General features: G+C 40.0%; 1 protein-coding gene across 4 annotated transcripts in view; it reads right to left on the bottom strand.

Annotated features, from left to right (window-relative positions):
* ZFHX4 (zinc finger homeobox 4) overlaps positions 1–16,881 on the bottom strand; it is a 149,181-nt gene extending 132,300 nt beyond the window's left edge. The window contains exons 1-2 of one of the 4 annotated variants that reach the window (XM_018079214.2): positions 13,986–14,013; positions 9,001–9,073 (exon numbers count right to left, since the gene is read on the bottom strand). The gene's annotated coding sequence lies outside the window, so the exon portion shown is untranslated. Of the gene's footprint in view, positions 1–9,000; positions 9,074–13,866; positions 13,966–13,985; positions 14,031–16,482 lie in introns of those variants that run through there. The other 3 variants (XM_008929401.3, XM_018079195.2, XM_018079186.2) reach the window with 3 other exon arrangements.
* Between the last annotated feature and the right edge of the window lie 673 nt (positions 16,882–17,554).

The raw sequence follows: 17,554 nt of genomic DNA on the forward strand, positions 1-17,554 counted from the left end.
AACCTCTATTAAAATTGGAAGTTCAAGTTAATAATCCTGCTAAATATAAAGCTTAGCTATTGAATCCGTATTCCTTTTTAAAGAACTTCACTGCATCAATCATTTTAGGAATTAATAAATCATATTTACTGTGTTTATTCATATGTCAATACTCCCAATCTGTAAAGCTTTCACCATTTAATCTCTTTAGCGCTGACCAAAGTTAGTTTACATTAGATGTTGTTTTAAACTCACATGGAACTATATTAAATAGAAACAGCTAAAAATTAATCCTAATTGTCTTCACAAAAAATAACGCTGCCTGGATGCATCACCTGTTCCCACATACTATGAAAGAGATCATTTGCATTCACAGCTTTTAAGAAAAAATTACAGAAATGTAGATTTTTGCTTCATTAAACACAGGTCTAATTTAACAAAATGTAATATTAACATAAGTAAGTATATTAAAAATACCTTAATGATGTAAAATAGAGTAGTATAATCTTTTAAAGTGTGAATTATCACAAACTTTGAGATTTTACTGAAGTCTAGATGAGTCCTCTGTCAGCATATTTGGAAAGTAGGAATGGATTGCAAACTAGCAAATAATGACTGGGGAGTCAGAATGGCTCTACAGTATTCACCTAACCTCTTTGTTGTCTCAAAATAAACTGAAATAAATGTTACAGTACTTTTTTGCTTGCACGCTAAAAATGCTGCAATTATCTTTCGAAAAGTTACCACAAAGCAGGTAGTCAAGCAAACATTCCAGGTCTTGGGGAGATACTACAACTCCAGACAAGTTCAGAAAGAGTCTTGATGAAAACAAAACATAAAGAATCATGGTTTTGAGCAGATTTACAAGACTACAAGACTCCTCTACTTATGCATCTGGAATGAAAAGAAGAAACAGTGGTATTGTAAATCTTGTTAAACATTTAAATATTACTCTGTATTAAAATCAGCCTGCTCAGTGAAAATACAGGATGTTTTTTAAACAGTTTAGTTATTAGTAAAGCATTTTTTTCCAGAACATCATCATCACAAATTTGTTTTGTATTGCCAAGATCAGCTGGGCATTTTGTTTTTATTATGCATAGTCTTTTGTCATTTTTTTTTGTTCTGCAAGTTAATTTGACTGCTGTGCATAAGTGAAGTGAGCAATTCAGTAATTAACTTTGGTGTTTTAAAATGTATGAACTTTAATTAGATTTCATTATAAACAAACAAATGTCAACCATAATTATAAGCTCCTTGGTTTAACCACATATTATCCCTTTTCAAACAAACTTGATGTCAGACAAATTAAAATCAAGCAGCCAGTAATTTTGAGTTGAATTTTACATGATCTGCCAGTAACCTGATTACTTTAACTTCAATATCATTACAGGAAAAGTATTTCAAGAAAAATAATTACAAGAATTCCAACAGGAGACAAGCTTAATTGTATTGATTCAAAAGATGCATGTATGCCGAAGGAATAATGTTATCTTAAATCTACAGTTACTATTAAAATTATATTGTCTGGCATGAAAAAGGCAATTTGAGATCAGTGTCTGGAAAAGCAGAGATACAAAACTAACTGAAATAATTATCTTTACACCATTATACTTTAAGCAACAAAATATCAATGTGGAACAACTTCAAGGCATGAAGGTTTGCAGGTTTATTTACTGACTGGTGTATCTATTAGTACCAGGAACAAGTGGAGCTGTCAGGACATAATGAAGGTAAATGATTAGTTAGCACAGAGACTGAGCTCTTCTTCAATGCAATAAGAGTTAATTAAAGTTTACCACCAAACATCAACCAAAGCAGGATGTTGATCAGGTTTCAGCATTAAGTGCAAACAGACAATGGTTGGCAGCAATTAGTGCAGCTATCAAATGACATGCAATTATAATTATACATTTAAAACAGCTAAAGTCTTGTGGAAGGGAGGGAAGAATCCCATCAGCTTCTTTGACTACATACAGTCAAAGTGCAGGAAACAGGTATCAGATATATCACTTCAATATTGTAAATCAATAGAATTAAACAAAAAAAAAAGGCTGTACAAGCACATTATCTGAAAAAGGACAATTCACAGTACATGAAATGGAAGAAATCTGCAGGTGACTTCTAACAAAGATAAGTACTAGCTAGATTAAACAAATTACTTTGCTGCTGCCACTCACACTGACACGCATAAACAGAGAAGTGTTTGGGATTTAACGGGTGGTGGCTGCTGCTTTATTACACATTTCTAAGCCAAACTCAAGGTTACCTGGTATCTTTAGTCCCTGTGGCCACATTCATAGCATGAGAAGGCCCAGAAGGACCATGGGCCTGAAGCCCATGAGCATAAAAGGTAGTTTCACATGCTAGCTGCAAGCCCGCTGCAAGGAAACTTGGGCTTCCCAGAGGCAATTGCCTGGTATCTGAGCCACAGCCTAAGGCTCTGCCACACATCCCCTGCTCTCCACCCCCTCCAATAAGCATGTGCACTAATTCTACCTGCTCCCAGACTTATGCCCAAGTTTTGGGAAAGGAAAAGGAAGTGAAAGCTTTCCATGGACAAACACCGTGCATTGCACAGTAGCGATGCAGACACGCTAATAATCCAGAGCCCAGCGTGGGCTGGTGTTGTCTGCTGACACGCTCTGCTCCCTTTCGAAGGCCTTGTGTAATGGTGGCACCTACCAGATCAGTGATACAACGGGGCCGATAACAAACTTAATCTTCTTCTTAGCCTTCCATTAAAACCAAAGGAAAGACGGTAAACTTGCAGCAGCATCAAACAAAGGAAAAACTGCTCATAGCCCAGTGCTGGCAGTCTACTGAACCCCCTCAGCATGCATCTGTAAAGCCAAAACCCCCAGTTCTGTAGCACTGAACACAGGTAAATATTCCTTCCACAGATAAATACCCATTAGTAACCGTTGTAGCCAGACAGACAATTAGCTAAACACATCTAGTATTAGGACAATTCTCAGTAACTTCTCCACACACTAAAGATGGAATAACTCACAACCACTGACTCCTCTTGGGCTGGCATAGTGCAGGTAATGGGATTACCTGATTAAACACCTGGTTCACATGAGCTGAATAGATCTGGCAAGTAGGATGTCCACCTCAAAGAATTAATGATTCAGCATTTTTATGGACAATGCAGTGGGAAAAGCACCCTGCTCTTCCTCGGTATGTAACAGGAAGCAAGACAAAGCTTTCCAGAAGACATGTAGCAGGTTTCCAAGAAAGCTAAGCTGTGACAAATTAAAACCCAATGATGAGAGGGGCAAAGGGGTTAGACAGTAGGATTCAATGCTGAAGGATACCACTGAAATAGTGAATATATCCAGGTTAAGAAACAGAATGGAAATTGGCTGCCAAAATTATCCAGAGTTATCGTAATGAATGTGAACAAAACAAAAACAAAACCAAAAACTGTAAGGGATATTAAATCTTATTTTTCAGGGGTCTAAAAATTTGCATTTGCAATCTTGCCAAGGCAGGCATATTCAATAGGTTATCCTACATCTGCCTACAGTGCTATTTTTCAAAAGCATCTTGTACAGACTAGTCAAAGAGAGAAGAGGCTAGCCATACCAGAATCCCAGTCTGGCAATCAGTATGTTTTTATAGTATTAATTACACCCCAAGCATCTACAGCAGGGAGACTACCCTTATATTTTATTTGAACTAACCCATGCAAAAAGATCATCAGCATCAGTTCATATTTAAATGCTGTGTTAATTTCTACAGTGTCAAATTCAGTAAACCTTCTTTTAAGATTGCAAAGACCGTGTTTTTTTTATTCCAGAAGCAAACCCACGTACATATGCAAAATGCATTAAGATGGGTTTTGTTAATATGTTGGCTACCAATTGTGATTTTCATTGGAATGTGTGCACATTCACATTGCTAAAATTATTTTAATAAAATGCTTTACTGCTTTTCATAGTTCCTGGGCTGCAGCCTAGAGCAGTTCTACAGATTTTTTTTCCCTAACAAACCTCATTTTCCCAACTAATTCTGTTATGCTAGGGATTTGTGCACAGAGTTGGCTAATCCCAGTATTTCCCTAGAGCTGCATCTAAGCTATGGCCCACTCCCAGCACAAAAGTGTCTCCAAAAGCCCTTTCGCCCCCTTCAGCACTGATACACTCATTGGTCCTGACATTTTCACTTCAGCCATGACAAATGAGCTGATGGCTGTGATCAGATTGCACACGAGGACTGCTTTATCAAAGACATATCATTAACTCTCATCACTGTCTTCCATTATGACTCTTTTGGTCAAATCTGTTGTGAAAATGCAAGTCAGTTTAAAAACATAACCTAAACATAGCAACAAACAAACTTCATTAAAAAGCAGGAAAGAAAACCAGACTCGGACGGGATCAGAAAGAGTCTAGCGTTAGCTAAATGTTTCTCTGGGGATTTAAGTAACTGTACTCAACCTCTGCCCCAGTGCAAACATGGCAGTTGACCGTCTTCGAAAGGTCCCTTCCCCCATTGCAGACTGTGAGCACTACTTTGCCTTTTTTAGAGAAACAAAAATAAAGCAGCAGCCATCAAATATGCCTAAAAACAAAGTCAACCCTTTTTTTTTTTTCCTTTTTAGTCTCTGAATCATTTCACATTTCTGTGTGTCTGCTTTTATCAAAATATGTTTCTCAAATAAATCCCTTAAAGAATATAAAATTTTTGTTTGAATCACAGCCACATAATCACACTGTTTTCTGACTCACATTAAAAACACCAACATAAAGCACTGTCTGAAACGGAAATCTCTCAGTTTCCTAAGAATACCACAACCTTTCTGTCAAGTTAGAACCTAAGTTCCAGTTACACGGTTCTTGTTACATCTAGAGGGTTTACAAAGTATATATTTGTTGTAACGTATTCTAGCAATTCATCTGAGAATACACGTCTAGGAGTCAACTGTAACACAACAGATCTTGGGAATGGAGGTCATGCTTTGAGATAAAGTGCTATTCACTTTTGGACCATGCAAGAAGCTCTTTATTCCTGTTCTTATTGGCATCAGTTCCCCCTTACCAGAGCAAGAACAAAGCCAAGTGCTCGTGTGAGGTTTATGAATAAATCAGAGGTGAGCCACTTTAAGTGCTGCCCATGATTTCCTTGTTGACAGTGAGCACTTAAACAGGCTTCTATGACCAGCAACTCCTGGCAAACCTTAATGGCTCCTAATCTGTACCCTGCTTCATTTCAGGAAAGAAATTACCTACCCCAGTTTTTCTCAAGTCTTCACCTTTTGGGCAACTCCAGCCCCAGCTTTTTAAGAAATTCACATTTGGGGACTGTCCTGTTTCAATGCCAAGTTTTCATGTAACATGCAACATAAAAATCACCATTTTCTTCCTTGAAAACAAATGACAGCTAATAAAATATTATTACGCTCTGCAGCCTAAGTAATTCCCAGACAAACCATTACACAATTCAGTGTTGGTTTAAATGGCACAGATTTTTAAATGAACTTAAAAGATATGTAATATATTTGCCTCCAATTATTAAAATCATGTAAAAAATATGCCGAAAGCAGATTCGACTCTTCTGTACAGCTACAGCTGAAATCAGGAACATTTATAAATCATTACCATTGAATGTATTTTAAAAATTCAAACAGCCTCAAAATCTATTTTTAAATAATGATAACATTGAAAAACAAACTGATTTCAACAGTAAACTCTGTGCTGGGCCAAATAAATCTGGTTCATGACCATTAGAATCCAATTGTGGAAAGACATTAGGTGTTTCAGTATGTATGTCTTTGATGGACAAAACCATTCAGAGACCTATGCTGTTCAGTATTAAAGCAGCAGCCTGTATGGAGAATAGATTTCAACATGGAATGAAATCCTTCATTTTTAAGGTCTCTCCCCCTGCCACAACCCCTCCTCTGTGCCCCGCCCCCCCCCCTTTTTGACATGTCACCATCTCCAGATGGCTGAATGGACTCTGTAGTAGCTGAGTTATTGTCAAGATCGCAGTTTCTGCTATATTTAAATATTAACATTTTTTTACTCCATTGTCTCTTGTTGCCTTTCCACCTACTCAGGAAAAAGCTGTGATTCCAGCAAGCTCTCCCCTAGGGGCCAGGGGGCAGCTGCCTGGCAGCGCTGACCTGCCACTGCTGGAATTGCGGCAGGTGCCTCAGTAGTTGACACTCTTCTTTGCAAGGGCCTGATCCAAATAGATGAGGTGCAGCACCGGACTTTGGAAGAGGCCCTCAGTCAAAACTGGAAACTGCCACAATACTGGAGAAACCACCCAAGAAGCAGGAGAAAAATTCACAGGCCAGACCAGTTGGGACTTAAAACCCCAGTGACACTGGAACTAAAATGTCTGTCCCAGTGCACCAGTGACCCAGTGAGAAATCATATTTTCCCTCCCTACAGAAATCAGTTGTTACTGCTGGAAAAAGTCCCAAAGCACATTGGTGTGCTGCAGCAGAGTGGTTCGTGGGTTTGTGTGCATGGGGTGACACTTCCCACTCCAGAGATGGCTGCACTGCAATGGCAAAGAAAACGATTTTTTTGGTGACTGGTTCATAAAACTCAAAGGAACTGAGGAATTGAGGGGTGACATATGCCATACAGCTAAATAATTTATTTTAGAAATGCTACATTTTCTTTAATTTAAACCTTTGGTGCTGTAAACAAAATCAATAACCATATTTCAATTAAAAAAAAATAGAAAAGGACCTGAGTAAACCCCACAGGACTAAATTCCCTGTTTATGAACCACTTTTCACTTAGAACCTTGTTTTCTGGAGTGGGGAATGCATGTAAAATGTTAGGTAGTAAACAAGGAGAAGCTTATTTGAAGGTGGACAGTCATAGTTTCTCACGCAGAAAAACCACCTGCACTGGAAACTGTAATGTAACACCTGGCAAATCCAAGGATACTTTTCCTTCCTCCCTTCTTATGAAAGCTCTGGCCCTCTGAATACCAAAAATCAAGCAAACGTCCCCAACAAATGAAGGGAAAGAAGGAAGTAATGTTTTTGCTATGAAAAAGAGATTATTCTTATCTGTTACACTACCATCTTCTGGAACAAGTGTGGAAATAACTGGGATTACTCCAGGTTTCCATCAGTGCCCCAAACACTGGAGCACTACCAGTGACAGGTGCCTTGTCATCTCAGATTAGGTGAATTTATAAGGCAGCCTCAGTGTCAAAACAGGGAGGAGCAAGCCTTCAGCAGCTTCAGCCTCTCACAGATCCTCAGCTCTGCTGTTACCTGGTAAAAGGAAGGGAATTGACCCCCCGCTCCAGCCTCTCTGGAAAACCTCTTACAGACCCTCTAGTGCCTTCTGCACTAAGCATATCATCTTAAAAAATGGAAATTGTAGTATAAAAAGAGGAGATGAAACCTTTTTAATTTGATTTTATAAGATTATTGTCAACTGGTAACTACATGTCTGATTCTTTATCTACTGATACCAAAACTGCCAGTCTTGCCAGTTTTACACCCATATTGCTCCTTTAATTTCAGAGCAGTTATTGTTGATTTAGTTTGAGGTGAATGGCAAGAATCTGGTTCTTTTGGTTTTATGTGTCCTAGGCACACAACTCAGGCATTTTGTAAGGATTCTCTGTTGCAGAAACAGAATGTTTATCTATTTAAATACAGTTTTAAATGTATATCTAGTGTGTGCATCACTTGTTTTGCAGACACTGCTGCACTCTACATGGTAAATGTTTGTTTTCAGAGTCACCATGGTCTATCATGTACATACAGCCTTTAGTTTGTGAACTATTGACCTGAAGGACTATAACACCTTCTTAGGAGCTGGGACAACTGATCAGATCACAGTAAGTACAAAAAGTATGCTAGATTTGTCTGTAAAGAGATCCCAGTTTCTCAGTGTCTTTAAAAATGTTCTCAAAAATACCAAAAGCAAATAAAATATAATTTGGACAAATTACAGTCTAAATATATCTCTTGCTCTCTCCTTTTTTTTTTTTTTTTTTAAATTGAAAGCTCATTCTGAGTAATGTGAACACAAAACAGAATGTTTTGGTATGGCAAACTTTTATTTTGATCATATAACTTAGTTAAACCATTCCTCAGAATATTTTGTTTAAGCAGAAAAAGTAATTCCTCAACAAGCCTGCCATGTTTCAGTCTGGTACAAACTTTTCTGGTTAGTTTGGAACATGGCGAAAGCTGCAGTAATAATGAAAATACTGGTATAAAACTGCTATAGAGTGACAATTAAAAAAAGGAAGAGTGACACACATTAAAGACTAAACCTCCTGCTTTTATTTATGCGAAACCAGTTTATCTCTACAGGTCTGCTGAATACCACTATCAATAAATTGTTTATTACCCTTTCAAAAACAACAAATCTCAACAACAACCAAAAAGAATCTACCAGGTTTGTTTTACCTACTAGATCAAAGCAACTCATATGTGTCTTAGTTTCTCCTATCTGTGCATCTGCTAAGATAAACATATTTTGTGTTATATCTTATTCTTTACAATCTTGAATTCCCGTATCTCAGCCTTCTGGGTTTCTGCCCATTCAGTAAGAATGCAGACATCACATAAGTTATTATTAACCCATGTGTTATCCAGTTCTACAGTGGCTGGAACTTTGCCAGAGACAACACATGGTGCTTGGTTAACAATATTTTAAAATATAAATTAATTTATTTTTTAAATTAACACATTTTTCTTATGGAAATACACTAATAAGATCCTCACAGAATGACAGAATATACCCTAAGCCTATTCCTTTAAAAGAAGTTTTAAGGAATTTCATAAAGTTAGCAGCAAAACATACTAAAACCCCCTAGGAGGTCTCTATCTTTGCCTGAAAAGAGAGAATTTTTGTGACTTTATTCTTCCCAAGAACCTTCTGCATTTACAGTTTTACTTCATTTATCCATAAGTAATCCTAATTTCTTAGAGGCATCTCCAACTGTTTAAATTTTATCAGATTAAGCTCAATACTGAACTAACAAGCATTTACAAATAAATGCTCTGCAAATTGAAAAAAATACCTGAAACAAGTTAATATATAGTCTAACTACCAACAGTTTTCCACAGTAGCTCTAAATCAGTAATTATGTTGACCTGAAAAAAAAAGAGATCCTATTTAATATGCACACATACAAATAATTATTCACACTGCATTTGATTTACATACGTACAAAGGAACCACTTCCCACTTTCAAAAGTGGCTCAACACTTATGGTATTTTAACTGCCCTAATTACTGTTGAGAGAACATAATTAGAAGCACTGATCACATTGTCAACAGCTAACCAGTTGCAGCCCTGGCTGGGGGCCTGATCCTGAGCCCGCTGGAGGCAGAGGGGGCCAGCACTGATTGCAGAAGGAGGCCAAGGCCTTTCTCGCCACCTGAATCTACCAGAACTCAAATGTTTTAAACAACGCTGATGCAGTCACGCTGAAAACCCCGCTCCTTACGTGCATGTATCAATTGCTATTTCGGTAAGCTTTCTCTGTTTTCAAAAGCAAACGAACAGAGTAATTTTTTCCCCAGCAAGGCTCCTATACCACTTAAACACTTAGCACTGAGTCAGAATTCATAATTTTTTCCAAAAGAGAAACAGTTTAATAATTAAAACAGATATTGACTAAACCCCGCTTCCTTGAATACCAAACTTTTATTAGATTATTATGTGTTGATGCATAATTTCCATTGGCAACTTTTAAAGCAGCTCTTTCCCTCTCTGCCGGCCCCCCTCCTCCCTCTTTCTTTCCCCCAAGCAAAGTGTTGGGAATCCTCGATACCCAATAGTCAATATTTGGTTTGCCTGTCATGTTCCTGGAGCTCCCCTCCATACAAACCTGTTTCTCATCCTTTCACTGCACTGTTCTTGTACGTGTTACTTCACATGATGTTGTAAACACGGGGCATCTTAGCAAGTTGCTAAAATCTGAGCTTCTGCTTGTTTTCTCAAGTCTTGGACAAACATAACTTTAGGGAGAGCTGAACATAGGCAAAAAGAAAGAGGAGCCTGCATTTTCATCTTCCTTTCATCTCAGTCATTCAGTCAACCATTCAGTGCCCTATTCAACAGAGCTTTTCATTATGCAAAAAAATGCTAATCCTTTTCCGATGCTTTCACACTTGTATAAACCCCCATTCCTTCGACTGAAAAGCAATTATATCAGTTTACCTTTCTGTCAAAAACAGGATTAATATTCCAATACCAGAATCTCCTTTATTTTCCTATCTTTTGCTTTAGGAAACTAGAGATTATTAGTGGCGGTATTCCTTAGAGCAAGAATATATTATTTTAAATATGATTACTTTAGCCAAAGCAAGAGGGGGAGGGGGAGGGAGAGAAAAAACTTCAGTTGCTGCGGAAACTCTTTTCAGTGACAGAACTGACCTTCCCTTTGCAGAGGCCTGAATAGAATGAGCCTCACTCTGGTCTATTAATCAGAAACAAATTATGAAAGAATGTGGCTGGACTGGTTGACACTATCCTGTCTTGGGAGACTCAGTAACAGCCTAGTAACAATGTCCTCTTCATGGGTAATGAACAGCCATGACAAATGGGGCAGAGAAACTATTTATTTGCATATGCAAATTCTCACACAAGGGAAACATGTACAAACAAGTGTCATTGTAAGGTGGATTAGGCAAACAACGCTTTCTTTTTAGGACATTCTGCAGCCCAGAACATTAGTCAGCACAATTAAACCAGTCTCCATGGAGACTAATGAAATTTCACCATGGTATGAGTTAAATTAGATAGCTAGTTATGTGTTTTCACAATCCAACTTGAAATCCATTATTGTTTCAGAACAATACAGCAATTGTGCCTGGCTGATCTTTGCCAGCTCAACAAGCTCCTAAGTTGACAATTTGCATATGTTAATATAATTAAGCACTAATTACATGAAACTTGTACATATTCACATGCACTTTCCCTGGGCGCTTCTCAGTTTGAACCTTGTCCAAGTCTTTAACCCTTTGAATGAATTTGGAGCAGCAAGGCTCTGCCTTCTGGGTACAGCCTTAAGGCAGATGCAGAAAAGCTCTTCATTTATAAACACAAAGCTTAACCTGGCTTCTCATATTTCTATCAACAGGCTAGAAAACATTTTTGTATGTGGTGGGGTAGGAGAAAGACGGGGGGAGGGCGGGGGGGGGAGCTGGAATGGAAGTTCTTTAGAGACCCAGCTCTGGTAGCCTTTTTGCATATGAAAACACAAATATTTACCCACATAACAGGTTACAAACACATGTATTGCCATTGTCACAGGGTTTTCAAGAACTGAATAGTCAAAAACTAGACTGCTTTTTACATCTGTGCTCTCAGATCCACAAAAATGGGAATGAGAAAAGGAAAAAAGAGCAAGCAGTAACTAATGAGCTTTACATAAATATACGCAGAGGCAATTAAGCAGTGTTAATTACTATGACAGCAGTTAATTGAATATAATTAGATATTTTAAGCTACTGACTAAGGCATAGTTAAGATTAATTTTATCGAGATTAATTGTAAATAAGAATAGATTAACTGTGTTTTGACAGGCATAAAAAGTAGATCTGCAAATTAACTAGGAGAGCAGAAACTAGCACAAAATCATATATTATCTTAATGTCACACCTCAGAATCATCTGCTCAATAAACATGACTTTTCAAACCCAAACAGACAGGAATCTTGAAGAAAAACAAACAGCTTGCAGAGATTAAAGAGCCTTTTGTCCTTTTTCATGTGCATTTCTTTTAGCAGACTAAATTAAGCGAGTCTGGTGTACGTTTTTAGGAAGGAACATTTCACACTGAATGGAAAAAATGTTCTATCACATATGAAATTCATGCAGCTGTGCGGAACTTGGTCCAGATGGTCTAAGACTATAAAACAACACTAAATGATAGACAGTAGGGCCTTCCCGAGATTATGTGATAAAATCATAACCTCATATTTTGACTTAAATTTTCTGTCATGTATTGTTTTCTTCCAGATCAGATAGCTCCATTTTAATTTTTAACTGATCCTGAATATTCAATGGAAACTCTTAATAAACATTACTGATAAGCATCTGAGCAGAAATCATAAAATGCCCCTTAGCTTCATTAAAACAATGCTGAATTTGAAGTGCAGAAAACAGTGTCCTGCTTCTACCACAATACTAAACTGTTCACACCACCTGGCTTAGCTTAAATAGGTAAAAAATGCCTGATTTTAAATATGCTTCAAAGAAAACCCAAAACACATTCTACCAGCAGATTAATTCATGCATGCTGCTTAAGAAAATTAACAACAAGGCTGAAGAATGCTGAACAAATCACTAATAAGAAAGGAGCTTCAATTGATTTTGAAATAAATCAATAGGTGATTAACACAATATTTTTAAAGCAGTAGAATGTATATATATTATATAAACATATACATTATATTTTCAATACCTTTTTAGCTCTTAATCGAACAAGGGCTTTACAACAGTGAGCATGTCCCTATATTGACTATCAACTTCTCTGGAATGCCTTTAGTCTCTTATAACAAAAATCCAAAAAACAGTCTGTGAAACAAGGCTACGACAAGCCATTCTGAAGTGAAAGATTTTAAATCATCCAGCCTCTTCTAATAGACTTGAGACTTATTGAGGTAGAAACCATAAAAAATGAAGAAGGGAAATTTAATCCCTGAAATATTGATTTGCACATTAATATCATATAGGCAGAGGGCAATTTGGCTTCATGGAAATGACACATTGTCGACCCTTGGTGAAGTCAGAGCCAATCTAACTGCTGAACATGTCTGAATCTCAAGAGTTATTAAGGGCTTCCCTTCTTGCCTTTATGACTTTTCTTCAGCCTACCAATGCAATCTTAAATGTATTATCTTTAAGAAATAATTGTAAAACCTCAGGGGTTTTCCAGTTAATGGAAGGGAGGCTAAACCACATCAGATTCTGAAATGCAACATTAAACCCTTGCAATCAACAAAACCACCTCAATTCTCATCCATCCAGTGCAGGATCTAATATTGTTATTAGAGATAATCAAATTTCATTGTGTAAATTTAGGCTTATGGTCAGAATGGAAGCAGTAAATTCTGCAATATTAAACAGTGATTTTTCTCAGCCCCCTTTATATGTTCTTTGATAGTGCACCATCTTTACAAATAAACCTAAACTATTCAAAAATTGAGGAATACAACTGTCACCCTATTCTGAAAGATGCATGCAATGCCATTTACCATCTCCACAGCTTTCCTTTAGTTTTAACTTGATCTAGCGGATAACTTTCATTTTAGAGAATAATAAAGCAGCATCACTGCATAAACCACACAGCAGGTACTATTACTGTGACTTACACAGATGGTTTACCTGACCTTTCTTTGTTCCTTGGGTAGGTTTCACTTTTGCAGATTTACGACTTTTCCCTCTATATTTCATTGACCCTCTATGTTCATTATCATAAAAATGAAAACTATTGAATACATGTTTATGTTGGCAAAGTCCTAAAAGCCCACGACTAAAGGATAAAGAGATGCTACAATGCACTGTGTGGATCTCTAGATCGTACACTATAAATATTCAAGCACAGATAGCACGAATAACTGAATAATCCTGGTGAGCCCCAGCTCTGGAGCCAGGTGCAAGAGGTTAAAACAGCTGGCTAGCCATCTTTTATTTTGTGTGCCTTCCTACCGGCTGAAACCGCAAACCCTGAAAACTAGCAGATATTCCCTCAAGGTTGATAGTCTGATTTTTTTCATTTCAACCAGTTTAGTAGGATCCCCCAGTCGAGAAAAGAGAGAAACTCCTTAAATACAGGCAGTTGAATAGGAAGTGGAGCAATGATGATTAAGGCTCTTCCCCCCACACACCCCCCAACCTTCAACCCCCCGTTTATTTCCACAATCTTCTCTGTGCACCTTCCCATCCAAATGTTTGTAGTCCTTATTTCAAAGAAAAGCAGTCCGGATCGTTCTGTCAGTTTTGCCAGCAAATATAAAGTAAAACAAGTGTTGATGGCACTGAGAGTGTTACATACCCAGGCTGTGTTTTTGCATTGCTCTCAATGGAAGCGATCGATGCCCATGTCACAGTCGCGTCCCAATCGCAGCCAAGTCTCTGCCTCAATCTAACCAACAACAGGCAGGGCTGCAAAAGCTTCTCACTACCTCTTCCATCCATCCACCACCAAACTAAAAATATAATGCTACATATGATCTTTTTAAACACTCCACCACCGCTCCTAAGGATCGAGCCACTGCAAATCCAGGGGAAACACGATTGAAAAAAAAAAAAACCACCATCAAAAAAAAAACACCCTCACAGCAGCCACCCCAAAAGCACCCGAGCCCTCTCTTTCCACTCTCTCGCTCTCCTCTTGCCAACTACATAATCCTTGATAAAACCGGAGCAAGGCTAATAAAAAGAAAATTAAAAAAAAAAAAAAAAAAAAAAAAAGAGGAGGACGGAATGGAGCCGAGGAAATGCAACTGTCAGAAAACGGGATGGTCAGACTTCCTGAGTGAACCTGCCTGTGTCTGGCTTAATGTAAATCTCCACCATCTTCAGCCTGGCAAGTTGTCTTTTGGTTGGGCTTTTTTTTTTTTTTTTTTTTTTTTTTTTTTTGGTGGGGAGGGGGTGTTATGTTTGCGATCTCTGCCTTGGTACCTAAGGAGGAAGAGGAGGAGGAGGAGGGTGTGTTACTGAATGGTGGCTAAAGCCTCCTCGGGACGGCGCTGAGGTGAAACAGGCTGAACCCGACTGATGTGGCTCCTCTCTCGGTTGGACCCAGTGCCCTAAGCAGCCGATGAGAGACCCCCGGCCGCCCGGCTCGCAGGTAACAAAAGAAATACCAACCCGTATGTTTTCTGCTGCCGCTGCTGGGGACGCTGTGGGGTGGGGGGGCAGAAGATGCAGCAGGGGAGGTGTGGAGTCGGGGAACCCGCCGTAAGTTGGCATCGGATGGGGGGAAAGTTTATTAGCAATTTTGTAGGAAATTTCATGTCAGGCAAGAGGGGAAAGCAGGGACGCGTCTGCCATTAGCCGCCGTGATGGGAAGGGATGCACTTGATTCTGGCCACGAGCAGTTAGAGCAGGAACCGAACTGCGGCTCGTTGTTTATGACCTTATTTTTTTCTTTTTTTTTTTTTCTTTTTTTTTTGTGTGTGTGTGTCGTGTTGGCTGACGGGTCCTTTATACACCTAGCTCGGTTTTAAAAAAAAAAAAAAATAGAGACGCCTGTCCAGCAAAACAACCAACCCCCCCCTTTAAATAAATCTCAGAAAGCTTCGACTGAAAGCAGTCCCCAACCCTGCCCGCGGAAGCCTTTCCTGCCCGAGCGGGCACGGCACGGCACGGCTCGGCACCGCGGGGATTGCCGCGGGCATCCGCCGGCGCCCCGGCCAGCAGCGCCCGCAGCAGCGACAGCCGCGCCATCCCCGCCGGCCGAGTCCGCTCGCTCCGCCGCCGAGCGAGCCGAGCGAGCCGAGCCTGGGCCGGGCCGGGCGAAGCCGCCTCCCGCCGCCGCGCCGGGAGAGAACTACAGAGAGCAGGGCGCGCTCCTAACGGGCTCCTCTTCCTCCTGCTGCCAGAGACGGCAGCCAGCAGCGCGATCCCCCGGCGCACACACACACACACATATACACACACACACGCCCGCACGGCCACCCTGCCTCTGCTCCTGAGAAACCTACCTGCAAAAGAAAAGGGGGGAGAAGGGAGGTGGGAGGGAGAGGAGAAAAAGCACCCCACACTTTCTCCTGTACACACGCACGCAGTCAGGGTCCCCATTGCCCTGTTGGCACCCCCCTCTCCCCTCGCCCGAAAGCGAAAGTTTGAGAGGCCGAGGGGGGTGGAGATGGGGAGGAGAGGGAAGGAGGGTGAGAGAGCGGAATCTGCCTTTAAAAAGCACCTCAAAGTTTCGGGGGGACCGAGCTGCGAAACAAGAGTGCGAGCTCTAAAGGGGCTGGCAAGGGATGACTTCTGACAGCCCTAACGTCTTTCCTAATCTGACAGTATTCCCCCCCTCCTCGAGCTCCCTAGGAAAAAAGAGCGGAATAAAAAGTGGGGGGCATCCCCTGAACCTCTTCTGCGAAGCGAGCAGGATCCTCCACTTAATCCGAAAGTTACAGCCCGAAAGAGAAAAAAAACCGAAACCCACAGCCCCAAACCAAAACAAAAAAAATATACACAAACAAAACATAACGCCCAGAATAAAAGAGAAAAGCAGATAGAGAAAGAAAGGAGAGAGAAAAGGCAGCCCCTCCTTCCGAAATGAGAGCAAATACTGTACCTAAAAGTGGGGAAACAGGCAGAAAAAGGGGGGAGAGAGAGAGGGGAGAGGTACATGGGATCTGGGGATGTGAGTGTGTGTGTGTGTATGTGAGAGAGAGAGAAAGAGGCACAGAGAGAGGGAGAGAGAGAGAGAGAGCGAGAGCGAAATATCAAAGATTGTGCAAGATCAGCCTGGAAAGATAATCGATACTCGACCTAAATTTAACACAAACTACTCAATAAAAGTTAAAGAAAAAACTTACTTTCCATTTCCCCTCGCAGTTCCTACTGGATCTTCGCCTCTCTTTTTTGTTTTGCTTTATTTACTTAACAGCTGATCACATCCAAGTAAACGAGAGAAGGTTCATTAAAAAAATAATAAAAAAAATAATCCTCCAACTTTATTGGGTGAAAATAAAAATGATTGAGCAAGAAGTAGGGGGCATGGAGCGGTCCTTTGGGGTCCGGGAGTTGTTAAAGCATGTGCCGACCGCGGTCTCGCTGTTTGGTTGTGAAGGGGTTGGGAAAAGGAGGAAAGGAAATGAAAATCCGATATGTCTTTATTCTGCTAATTATTATCGTTTTAGCCCTGTTTAAAAAAATGGCTGATTAAGTTGAGTGCGCATGTCTTTGTGTGTCTATTCCCGATATGCACTCTGGGAATGAGAGAGAGAGAGAGAGGAGAGAGAGGAGAGAGAGCGAGGGAGAGGGAGAGCGAGGGAGAGGGAGAGGAGAGGGAAGAGGAGAGGGAGAGGTGTAATTAGTGAGGTGATCAACATTCTCCGGGCTGCAAATGACGCGCAGCCCCGGAGCCGGAGAAGCGGGAGCTGTCGCGGCTGCCGGGGGCTCGCCGGGGCTGCGGGAGCCACAGAGCCAGCCCAAAGAAGAAGGGACAGCAGAAAGGAGCTCATGGATACAAACACAAGTCTGCAAACTTCATTAGTAACACAGACACACACGCACAGGCACACAAAGTAGATGGCTAGGGAAAATTAAAAAAAAAAAAAAAGAAAAAAAAAGAAGGGCGGGAGGGTGGCAGACTTGCTCTTTTAACTGTTTTGGAAACTTAAAATAAACGGGTCCAAATTAATTATTTCATCAGGGAGATATTTCTATCTGTCTTTCTCTTCCATTTTCTCTCTTTTAATGGGAATTTAATGAAAAAATATTTTTGCATCCCATTTTTACAATGGTCTAGTGAATGTATGACATGTCTGTAAAAGGAAAGGTAATATATCTGATAGGGAATAACTACCCATACGGAGATAAAGACGGATTTATTTACACATACGCACAAAAGCGCACACATGTATGCGCTCACATCCTACATCGTAT

The sequence above is a fragment of the Manacus vitellinus genome, unplaced genomic scaffold (assembly GCF_001715985.3).
Source record: "Manacus vitellinus isolate BGI_N305 unplaced genomic scaffold, ASM171598v3 scaffold_1_pilon, whole genome shotgun sequence".
In the NCBI taxonomy this organism is placed as follows: domain Eukaryota; kingdom Metazoa; phylum Chordata; class Aves; order Passeriformes; family Pipridae; genus Manacus; species Manacus vitellinus.